An 11,113-nucleotide genomic window follows, 5' to 3' on the forward strand; every position below is an offset into this window, starting at 1 on the left:
AATGAGTAATATATCTACAGCTGCCATGTGGGTTACATAAACCAAGCATGAAGAGTTTCTTAATGGGTACTTGTTTAAAGATTACCCATGCCAGGCCTTTTGACTTTACCTTACCTTTGAGCATTTTATTTGTAATATTTTTGAATATTAAAAGTATTGGACTTCAGTCTGTAACATACATTTTCCTAAACCAGTTTGCTTTAATCTTGCTCTATGCTTTCTTGTGTCTTTTGAATTTTACATTTATCATGTACATAAATTACACACTGAAAAAACTTAGTCCTTTTCCTATCCTCTCCCCAAGCAACTCGTTTCCCTCCCTGGAAGAAATCATTTTTCTTTCCTTCCAAAAATTCTAAGCATATACTTAAATTTCCACAAAGGAGAACCATACCACAGACACTATTTTGTGCATTATCCCTTAAAAAAAAAAAGAGAGAGAGAGAGATGATAGAGAGCCACTGAGGTGGCTGGCACGGCAAGATAGCCATGCCTAGAGGTTAGGAAATGACATGAAAAAAGGATGATCGAGTGCTCAATAGAGTTGGGAAGGCACCAGAAGGTTGCAAATTACGGAGCGTCTTAGTTTGTGAATGGGGAAAATTACTTTCCATGGGGACATTAAAAATAAACTCATAAAACCCAGGGCAGAGAGTAATGCTATGATTGACAAAGTAATGGGGAGAAGGTCAGACAGCTGTTCGGATCATCAATTCATTGTTTCCTATTTCTGTTTCCAGCAGAGAGAGAAAGTCTAAAATTAGCTTCTCACATATTGTCAGCATTTAAGAAATCACATTAGCACTAGTGCAGGGGAAAATAGGAAATGAAGTGTGAATTGCTTCCTGGAGAGTCTCGACATTTCCCAAGAATGCTTCATGGAAGGACCATCTTTCTTATCAACCACAAACACTCTTTGAGAATCAACTTATACTGGGGCACACTGATAGATTAAGTTTATTTAGAGATGGCTCAACACTGAAAAGCAAGGGAGGGAAAAAAAAAACAGTTCCTATTGGAAGTTTTACCACTAACAGGGCCTGGAATAGTGCCTATTCCTAGAATCCAGACTGGAAACCCTCATAATATGTGGGGCATTGGGTAGAGTGCTCAGAAAAGTCTTGCCTCAGCAGTGGGGAATAATCAACTGTAGACGAAATGCTGCTCTGGTCCTGCTTTAAAAGATCTTAAAAGGAAGACCCAAAAGGGTCACTAGTCAGATCAAGCCATTCGGAAGTTGCCTGCATCTAGAACATTAGGCCACTAACCATATATGGCTACTGAGCACATGAAATGTGGCTAATGCTCGAGGAAGTTCCCCTTGAGTATTCAGCAAAGTACTGATTGGCACATGTGTATGAGGAAATTATCTAGATTGGGGAAAGAACCATCCAAGATGAGGGTGCAGATGTGTTTGGAGAGCTTTAGTGGGGTGATTGTGTCAGACCTTGCTAGACCTGTTACAGGTCTACTCTATCGAGAGCAACAGAAAGCCACTAAAGGATTTTAGAGAATAGAGTCATAGGATTCGATTTGCATTTTAGAAAGATCATTTCAGCTACAACATAGAGGATGTATTGAAATGGGCTAAGCCTGGAGGCAATGAGACCAGTTGGCAATAACCTAAAAGTAATGAAAAATTAGGGAAGTTATGGGACATTTATGCCTTTGCAGGAAATAGTGTGGGAGCAGGTAAATTAGGCAGGAAGACAAGTTTCATGTAGGCTATTGAAAAGTCACTTGACTACCTGAGATCTTAATTTTCTCATCTTAGAGAATGGCATCACACCTGGCCGGGTACAGTCCTCCCTCCCTTATCATAATGACCCAGAGCCTATTATGAGCAAGGTACTGGGATAGAGTAAACTTCTACAATTCCAAAAAGAATTTAAAATATCAAAGATACATCCATTTCACATTAGTTAAGTGTCTCTCTTCTAAGGAACAAAAAGCACTTTAATAACATTGTCTTATAAGCCTATGGGTTCCTGGTGAAACTGGAATAATCAGCAGGCATAGTCGATGGTCTCAATTAACAGGGACGAGCCTTCACTAACATATTGATAAACTATCGAGAGAGAGGGTTCTCTCCTTTGAGGATTTTCCACCCCATCAACATCGATAAACCAAATGCATCCTCTAAACCACCACAAAAGATGATTCATATTTGAGAACTCCAAGAATCTACAAATCAAGAAGACCAGTGAAGACCTACGATTTAGAGTTTATTTGTAAAATACTCTTATATGTGTTTTCAGTCTATTAGAATAATCATTAATGGTGTCCTATCTTGTAAATACATTTTCCCCAGTTTTTTTAGTTTGGATTAACTTGATTCTAATTTTTTATGTATTAATATTACTCATAATTATCACATCTAAAAGCATTGTTAAAACTGTCTTTGTTGGTTCTACCTTTCTCTAGAAGAGCTATACCTAGACAATTCAATCTTTTATGCACTCACAAAAAGTTATTCTGTTTTGAGAACATGCAGTCGATTTATATTTTAATTAAATATCCATAGACTTCATAATGAAACACAAAACAATACATATCTCTCATACATGCAAACACACATATACACACATATGTGTATACACTATTCTAAAAAAAGAAGTTAACTTTAGTGGAATATTTATAATTCTGCCCCCTAAAAGATTAAAGGTTATTTGAAACCTAGAATTCATATTCTAGACTGTGAAGTTAAGCTATAGAGAAACTTTTTGATGAAGGGAAGCTAACATACCAGAAAGGATACCTTTCAATTTCAAAGTCAACCATAAAGCTATGAACTTATGATCACAAGGATGATCAAATGACAGAAAGTCATTGCAGTATAGTCCAGGTAAATCTGAGGAGAAGTGAGAGTTGGATATTACAGAAAAAGTGTCCAAATGTTTCAATAAACCAAGAAGATCCTAAGACACATTAGACAGTAAAGGAAGGGACCCCCAGGATAGCAAGTGTACTAATCATTCATACTGCATTTAAGACCTGTAAGTTAAGTCTCACAACATTGAATACTAAACGGCTCCTTTCAGATGAGGTGTCCAGGTTTCATTTTCATAGCTTTGTCCATTTGTTTGTTCAACAGGTATTAAGCATCTGAGTATGCTGTGTCCATACTAAGGCCTCTCCAGCTGAAATGGGAGCAAGCAAAACAAACCAACCAACAAACAAAATTAGGTGGTGGTGCCTTTGAGCAGAATTCCATGCAGTACTAAGGGTTGGGAGATAATACAGAAACAGTAGTAAAAGTAGCTACAGTTAGTGCACACTTACAAGCCAAGCACTGCTCTTAACCTTGTACATGCATCAATTCATTAAATCTTCACAACCTAAGAAGTAGGTACAATTATTATCCCATTTTATTAAGGAGGAAACAGAGGTACAGAGAGTTTATGTTATTTGCCTGAGGTCACACTAAATTTCCCACCAAAAGTTCAGGCTTCTTCCAGACAAATGTCTGGATCACCTTCAAAGAAGCAATAGAGTTGATGATGATGATGATGATGATGATGATGATGATGATGATGATGATGATAAACATTTATTCAGTACTTGCTATGTGCCAGGCACTTATTTTGTTTTATTTATATTATATCATCAAATCCTCCTTTCCCTCCCCTGGCCCCTACTGCCTGCTCCAGCCCCACAGTTTTCCCTATTACTAACATCTTGCATTGGTGTAGTACTTTCATTACAAATGATGAGCCAATACTGACACATTATTATTAACTAAAGTGCATAGTCTCCATTAGGGTTGATTCTTTGTGTTGTACAGTTCCGTGGGTTTTAACAAATGTGTAACGACATTTATCCACCATTACAGTATCATACAGAATAGTTTCACTACCATAAAATTCTCTTGTGCTCCACCTATTCATCATCCCCCTTTCCCCATCCCTGAACTCCTGGCAACCATTGCTATTTTTACTTTCTTCATAGTTTTTCTTTTCTAGGATTTCATATGGTTGAAATCATACAATGTGCAGCCTTTTTATTATGGCTTCTTTCACTCAGCAGATGCATTTAAGTTTCTTCCATGTCCTTTGTGGCTTGATAGGTCATTTCTTTACATTGCTGAATAATATTGCTTTGCACAGATTGCCAGTTTGTTTATCCATTCACCTACTGAAGGACATCTTGGTTGCTTCCAACTTTTGGCAATTATGAACAAAGCTGCTATAAACATCCATGTGCAGATTTTTGTGTGGACATGTTTTCAACACTTTTGAGTGGATGGAAGAGTATAATTGCTAGATCATACAGTAAGAGTACATGTAGCTTTGTAAGAAACTGCCAAACTGTCTTTCAAAGTGGTTGTACCATTTTGCATTTCCACCTAAAATCAGTGAGAGTTCCTGATGGTTTGCATCCTCCCCAGGGTTTGGTGTTGTCGGTGTTTCTGGCTTTTCACTATAGATGTGTAGTGGTCTGTCATTGTTGTTTTGATTTATAATTCCATAATGATATATGGTATTGAGCATCTTTTGTTCATTTGCCATCTGTACAGATCCTTTGCCCATTTATTAACTGGATTAAGAACCCCATTTTCAGATGAGACAACTGAGGCACACAGGGATTCAACAAATCTCCCAAGATTACACAGCTGGGGTAGAGCCCAGGCAGGAAGGCTCAAAGTCCACAATTGTAACCACAGTTCTGTAATGCCTGCAGGATACAGGTTTTCCAGCTAAAAAATGCCTGGGTCTCAATGCTAGTTGTGTAATTTACATGGTGTCTAACCTTGGATAAGTTACTTAATCTCTCCAAGCCTCAGTTTCTTCTTCTGTAATATCAGGATAACAGGTCTCAGTGTTGTCTTGAGATTTAAATGAGACAAGGTAGAGAAAGAGCTGCACTTGTCAGAACAGAGCAGCTGCCAATAAATGGTAGCTATGATTAGTCCAATGCCACATGAAAAAGGGTGAGAGACGCCTGCAGTAGCCGTAAGAATTAGCACCTGCCTTGAAACTAAAATAGATCAGTATGAGGCTTCGAATTCTATAGAAACTCAGACATTTCTTGATGAAGTTTCCATGATCAGTTGTTAGCGGATACCTCAACTCCTTACACCTAGTGCACATGAATGAATAAAGGGGGTTCCAGTTCTTTAAAAAAGAATAGACTTTCACTGTATTCAATTTCCTTTTCCTGTTCATCTTCCCCTCCTGCTATCCCTACAAAAAAATAAAGTTACAGTTTTATTAACCCTGTGGCGAACGAAGTATGCCTGTCACCGGATGTACCCTGCTTGTCTCCACTGAAATTGGATGGGTGGCAGAAAAGTAAAACACGCCAGCCATTGCATCTAAAAGCATGGGAATTCTGGGTTGCAAGTGACTTTAAGGCCATGTTCTTCTGAAGGTGATTCCCAAACCTGGTTGATCACCAGAATCTCCTGAGGACTGTTTAAAAAGAAGATTCCTAAATGCTCAGCTTAGATTTAACTGAATCAGAATCTCCTGGTTTGGATACATGTGCCTTTAAAAGTCCTGAGAGGCTTTAATGTATATCTTTAACAGTTCTAAGAGGCTGATCTAATGTCATTACCATCTGACTTGTGTGTGTGTGTGTGTGTGTATTAATGAGAAAATTGCATTTAGTAAGGCAATAAATAAATAATTATGTTTGGAAGAAATCAACTTTCATGGGCTTAAACTGCTATTAAAACTTTTCAAAGTGCTTTCACTTTGTCGATATAAATTTTATCTTTTGGTTTTCACTTATTCATTCAACAAACTTTTTTTTGAGTGCTACTACTACGGTATACTGCTGATTTAGAAACTATTATATGGAGATGAGTTCCCCATATAAAGAAGAAGAAGTCAAAAGATTGGGGTACAGCTAGGATGGGAGGGAAAAGAAACTAACATCTTAGTGAGCACTTAGTACCAGTCTCATTTATGTACAGTATTCTATTTAATACAACAATACCATGACATAATTTGATCACTAAGAACTGAAACTAACAAATTTCCTGAACTTACATTAAACAGTCCTGGAACTGGACATACCATCCTATCCCTGGGTAAGCCGATTCTGAAAAGGAGCAAAAATGGCCTATTTTTCCTGGAAAATATGACTGTAAACCAACTTAAATAGATTAATTCCAAATTTACCTGCATACTCACCTCACTGGGCCCACCAATCCAGAGCTATTATGTCACAATTTCCACCCATTCTCAACCAGTTCGCCACTTTAAAAATTATCCAGCTTAGCTCTAAATCCTATAAATATCCTCCCCTGACTTCTCCCACCCAACATATTACTAAGTCTCTATCAAGATGATATTCACCTTTACTATAGTGAATCCCATACACATGGATTTGTTTGATCAACAGATGTGGTTTTTTTTTCTGGTGGTCTTTTGGGGAGTCAACAGTCAATATCCCCATTCATTGATGAAGAAATTTGTCCAAACGCAAATGACTATTATGAACTATTTTCTTGAATAAGCAAGTATTAAACGCAGCTACACCTGACTCTGAAGCTCGTGTTCTATCCACTGGTATATACACTTAGGCATAAGTGCTAGATGAGATAAAGAACACATAGATTTTTGCTGTATATTTTCAGATGCTCACAAGTAAGCTACTTTAAAAGAGATGGCAGCATTAAAAATGGCAATCCATAAATGCAAGGGAAATTCAAGTCCTTAAATCAAGTCAAAATATACTTACTGCCATCTGTTCTTCACAGTGACACAGCAATAAAATACATACATAAATGACTCAGAGACCATAAAAGAGTTGCCTAAATGAGTTCCATACACAGATGCAAACAAACAAGAACTGAAGTATAACTATTGATTGATAACAATAATTAAGGCTTAGAATTTTGCACATGATCCTAAGAAAATTACAGAAGCCCTCCTGTCAGTGTTCAATATGCTCATAATCATAGACATTTGGGGCCAAGGAATTGAATGGTTATTGAAATATAAAACATTAAATAAAAATGCAAAAGTCTTTTGGTTTCAAATTCATTAAAATACTGTATAGACTTCAAAATGGAATGAGGTGAGCAGACAAGCTCTCCAGACACAGAGGAAGTGGTGTTTGTTCAGAGTGCCAAACAATTTGATTAGTTCTAAAAGAAGGTAAAGAAGAGACAAACGTCCTAAAAGCAAAGTTGCATAAAGGAAAACAACCATTTGCCAGAAGTAGAAGATACTTTCTAGATATGCAGGCCAAGGGCTCCCAGCCCAGCCAGTGGGTCAGGATGAAAAGCCAGGGTCAGGGCCATGGTGAGGTTTTGCCATTAAAGGGGACCAGAGGGACACAGGCTGGGGGCGGGGTGTATAAGAAATTTCCATAGCAGGGAAAGTTTCTCTCAGCTTCTGGTAGGGAGATGTGCCATGGTGTCACCATTATTAATATTGAAGAATGCATAGTGTATTGTTAATGAATTAGTTAATAACAATAACGACAATAGCTAACACTTTCAGGTAGCATTTGTTTTGTGACAGGCAGTGTTCTGAGTATCGTACATATACTAACTCATTTAAAGTTCACCCCATGAGTACCTATGAGGTTGGCACTGTAATTATCCTTGTTTTACATATGAGGAAATTGAATCACGGAGAGATTAAGTGACTTGTCCAAGTCTTACAGCTAGCAAATGGTAGAGCCAGGATCAATCAAGCAATCAATTAACAATGCAGCTCTTAGCAGGTAGAAACTCATGCTATTTTCTACTGAGTACTGGTGAGTACTCAATATTCATTGGTGACAGAGACTTCTCTCCCTTGTGTATGGTATTTTGTGCTTATGCATCACTTATGAGGCACAAAGTTTGTTGCACGTTATCTACCATTTCATTAGACCAACCTGGGCTGTCTTACTTAAATTGTGCTTTTAAAGTTTCTTTAGGTTGGTTGGCTAAAACTGATTTGTTATTTTCTATCATTTTTAGAATTACAATTAGCCGATTTGAAGGATTGTTTTTAATTCTTTATATTTAGCATAATTTTTTGCCTTGGAACAATCTCAAACTTACAGAAAAGTTGCAGGTAGAATTCAAAGACTTTTTCTTCCTGAACCATTTGAGAGTAAGTTGCTAACCTGATGTACCCTTCCCCCCCCCCCCCCCCCCCGCCCTCCTTGAATACTTTAGTATTACCTACAAACAATAACATCCTCCTACAGATCCACAGTATAACCATCACAATCAGAAAGTAAACACTGACACTATACTAACAATCACAAATCGCATTTAATTGTCCTGTCTCTAGTCTCCTTCAGCTTAAAACAGTTCTTCAGCCGTCCCTTGACTTTCATGGCCTTGACACCTTCAGATTACAGGCCCGTTATTTTATAGATGTCTCTTGATGTGGAGTTGTTCAACGTTTCCTCATTAAATTCTCATCACTGCTGCCATGTCTCTCCTGCATAGACACCCTCTTTATTCTGCTCAGTTTCTGAAGCCTCATGCCTGGCTGCCCCACGCATCTTTGGCAGGAATATTACAGAAACAATGCTGTGATCTCATTGCATTCTATCAGGTGGTGCAGGATTCTGATTTATTCCTTTACTGAGAATGTCAGCCTTAATAATTTGATTAAGATAGTGTCTGCCAGACATCTCCACTATAAACTTACTCTTCTCTTTATAATTAACGATTTTTTTGTAGAGGTACTTCGAAACAATGTGAATATTCCACTCTTCGCCAGACTTTCCACTTCTGAATTTTTATTAGCATGGATTCGTGACTTCATATTATATACCAATGAGTTATTATCTTTTTAGTACTCAAATTGATCAATGGGATATCCTTTAAGCTGGCTTCTTTGTTCCTTTCACATGGTCCTATCGTTCCCAGAAAACTTACTCTCTGGCTCGATGACATATCCCAAAAGTTTTGACTGAGCCCTGGAGTCAGTCACCTCCAGAAAGCCCTGATTCTTTCTAGTAGAGAATGACATTCAGAAACTTAGATGAAACAGTGTTCATTGTTATTGGGGTAGGGGGCACAGGTGCTACTGAATGGCCATCACACACACATTCACATCCATATTTATATCTATTTATTAATTTGACTTACTATCTTTATTGAAGTCCACCAGTTCACACAAATAGAACCAATTCCAACCAAACACCACAGCGTTCATGTTAGTTTTGTCCCTTTCCATTAAACACTGAAAATCCTGACTCCCGTTTTTCTCGATGTCTGTACTTTTTTGATCAACCCTTCTGTTTGTACTCCATCTGTCATCATTGCTGCCATGTCTCTGCTGCACGGACACCCTCTTTTTTCTGCTCAGGCTCTGAAACCTCGTGCCTGGCTGCCCCACGACTGGGCTCCCTTTTCTCCTTGCTTGGGCTCCGACATTCCAATCTGGGGCGCCCCTCTACGTGAATGCCCTCCTTACCCTGCTCAATTCTAACACCAACACGGCGCTGCCCGCAAACACCAACGGCCTTCTCTTCCTGCTGAGGCACTGACTCTCTGCGCTGGGCAGAACCCTGCGGGATTGAAGGATGCACGATGCTCACCTTGCTCTGCGCACCTTGCGACATTACGGCTGTCAGAAAGGGAGAAGGAAACGAATTGACACATTTTCAAAAACATGGAAGTTGTTCAGAAGAAAAGTCGTTCACCAGAAACTTTCATTTAAAACTGCTAAAAAAAGATTTTCAGCAAATCAAAGTAATATTTGTGTTTTTAAAATGCAAACCATTCGAATAACCATGAAGAAATGTTTATTTCCCATGAAGATCTTACATTAACCAATAAACAAAAATATATTCATCATATACTACTTTGTGGAACTTCTGTTAACATTTGCATAGCCCAGGGCAAGAGTACAAATGGAGATTCAATAGAGAAAATACTTGAAAGTTATAAATCACAGTAATAAACTTTCAAATAAAATGTTCTATCCTCTTACCTAGACAAGTTACCTTTCATAACAGCAAAAAAATTTTAATGTATAAAACTTTTTCATATGATCAAAAGTCAGCTAAATATCAAAGACAATTGAATTTAATTACTACTCACATGTCTAGGTGTTCTGATGAGCCAGTAATAACTGATGAGCAACAAAACAAAAACATACATATTTCATTATTATATTTATTCCATGATATTTATTTTCCTATTTTTAGGTCTAGCAACATCACTAATTATTTGGTCATAATCAAAATTTCCAACTAATTTGCTTCTATCATAGTAATTCTAAGTTATATGACTTTTCCTAAACCACAAAAGTTCCTATATAAGTTTTGTTTGTTTTGTAGTAATTTCAATTTGGAGAAACTTTCCTGAGACAACCGCCACTGAAGTAAAATCTCTAAAGCATTAATTAGATTCAGAAACAACTCATGAATTTTATGTCATGTTCAAACACTAATCAAACCACATATGATGAATTATAATGTTATAAAATATTTTAATTTTATCATATAAATTCATATAATAATTTTTATCATTTCTTAAATCAATATCTATATCCAAGCTTTAATGTAAAGAATTCATATCACATTTCATGTTATATCTAGACCTACATACATATTTATCAATTTAAGAGTAATATGAATCATTTAATATTACAAAATGTTTCCCCAGATATCATGTTTAATTATCATGAGCAAGCAAGAAAATGAATGGTCAGAAATACTGGGATATGATAATTCATTATGCAAAAATGTACTATATTCATATTATCTGAGAGAAGAAATTCACAAGTTAATTAATTTGGATTTTTCATTTACCCAAGCAGCTCTGCTCCTCAAACCCTTCTCTCAGAAATAATGCTTGTTTCTGACATTGGCAGTGGCACAACCTACAATCTTCACTAATCAGACATGGTCACCTTTTATTTTGAGGACATGGAGCAAGGGATGAAAAAATGGATGCTATTAGTCTCAAGAGGGGCTGCTTAGGATTACAGGTCAGATTGTGCCACAGCTGAGATCACCTCACAAGTGACACACAGTACGTAGGTGCCTTAATACATTTATAGTTGTGCGTATGATAGATGGAGCCTTCAGAGGCACAGAGCCTAAGGCAAAGGTCCTTTTGCTGGGGCCTAAAGACAGTAATGCTATGCTGCCTACAGTGCATTAAAGTGCTGTATAAAATAAAAGATGAAGTTATAAGACATAG

The 11,113-nt window shown here is 37.3% G+C and overlaps 1 long non-coding RNA gene across 1 annotated transcript; it reads right to left on the bottom strand.

Moving 5' to 3' along the window:
* Nucleotides 1–9,504: 9,504 nt before the first annotated feature.
* Nucleotides 9,505–10,763, bottom strand: LOC111742631. Its single transcript, XR_002781397.1, has 3 exons — nucleotides 10,720–10,763; nucleotides 10,007–10,037; nucleotides 9,505–9,530 (listed from the first exon to the last, which is right to left on the bottom strand). It is a non-coding gene; the product is annotated as an uncharacterized LOC111742631 (long non-coding RNA).
* Nucleotides 10,764–11,113: the final 350 nt, after the last annotated feature.

The sequence above is a fragment of the Pteropus vampyrus genome, unplaced genomic scaffold (assembly GCF_000151845.1).
Source record: "Pteropus vampyrus isolate Shadow unplaced genomic scaffold, Pvam_2.0 Scaffold98, whole genome shotgun sequence".
In the NCBI taxonomy this organism is placed as follows: Eukaryota; Metazoa; Chordata; class Mammalia; order Chiroptera; family Pteropodidae; genus Pteropus; species Pteropus vampyrus.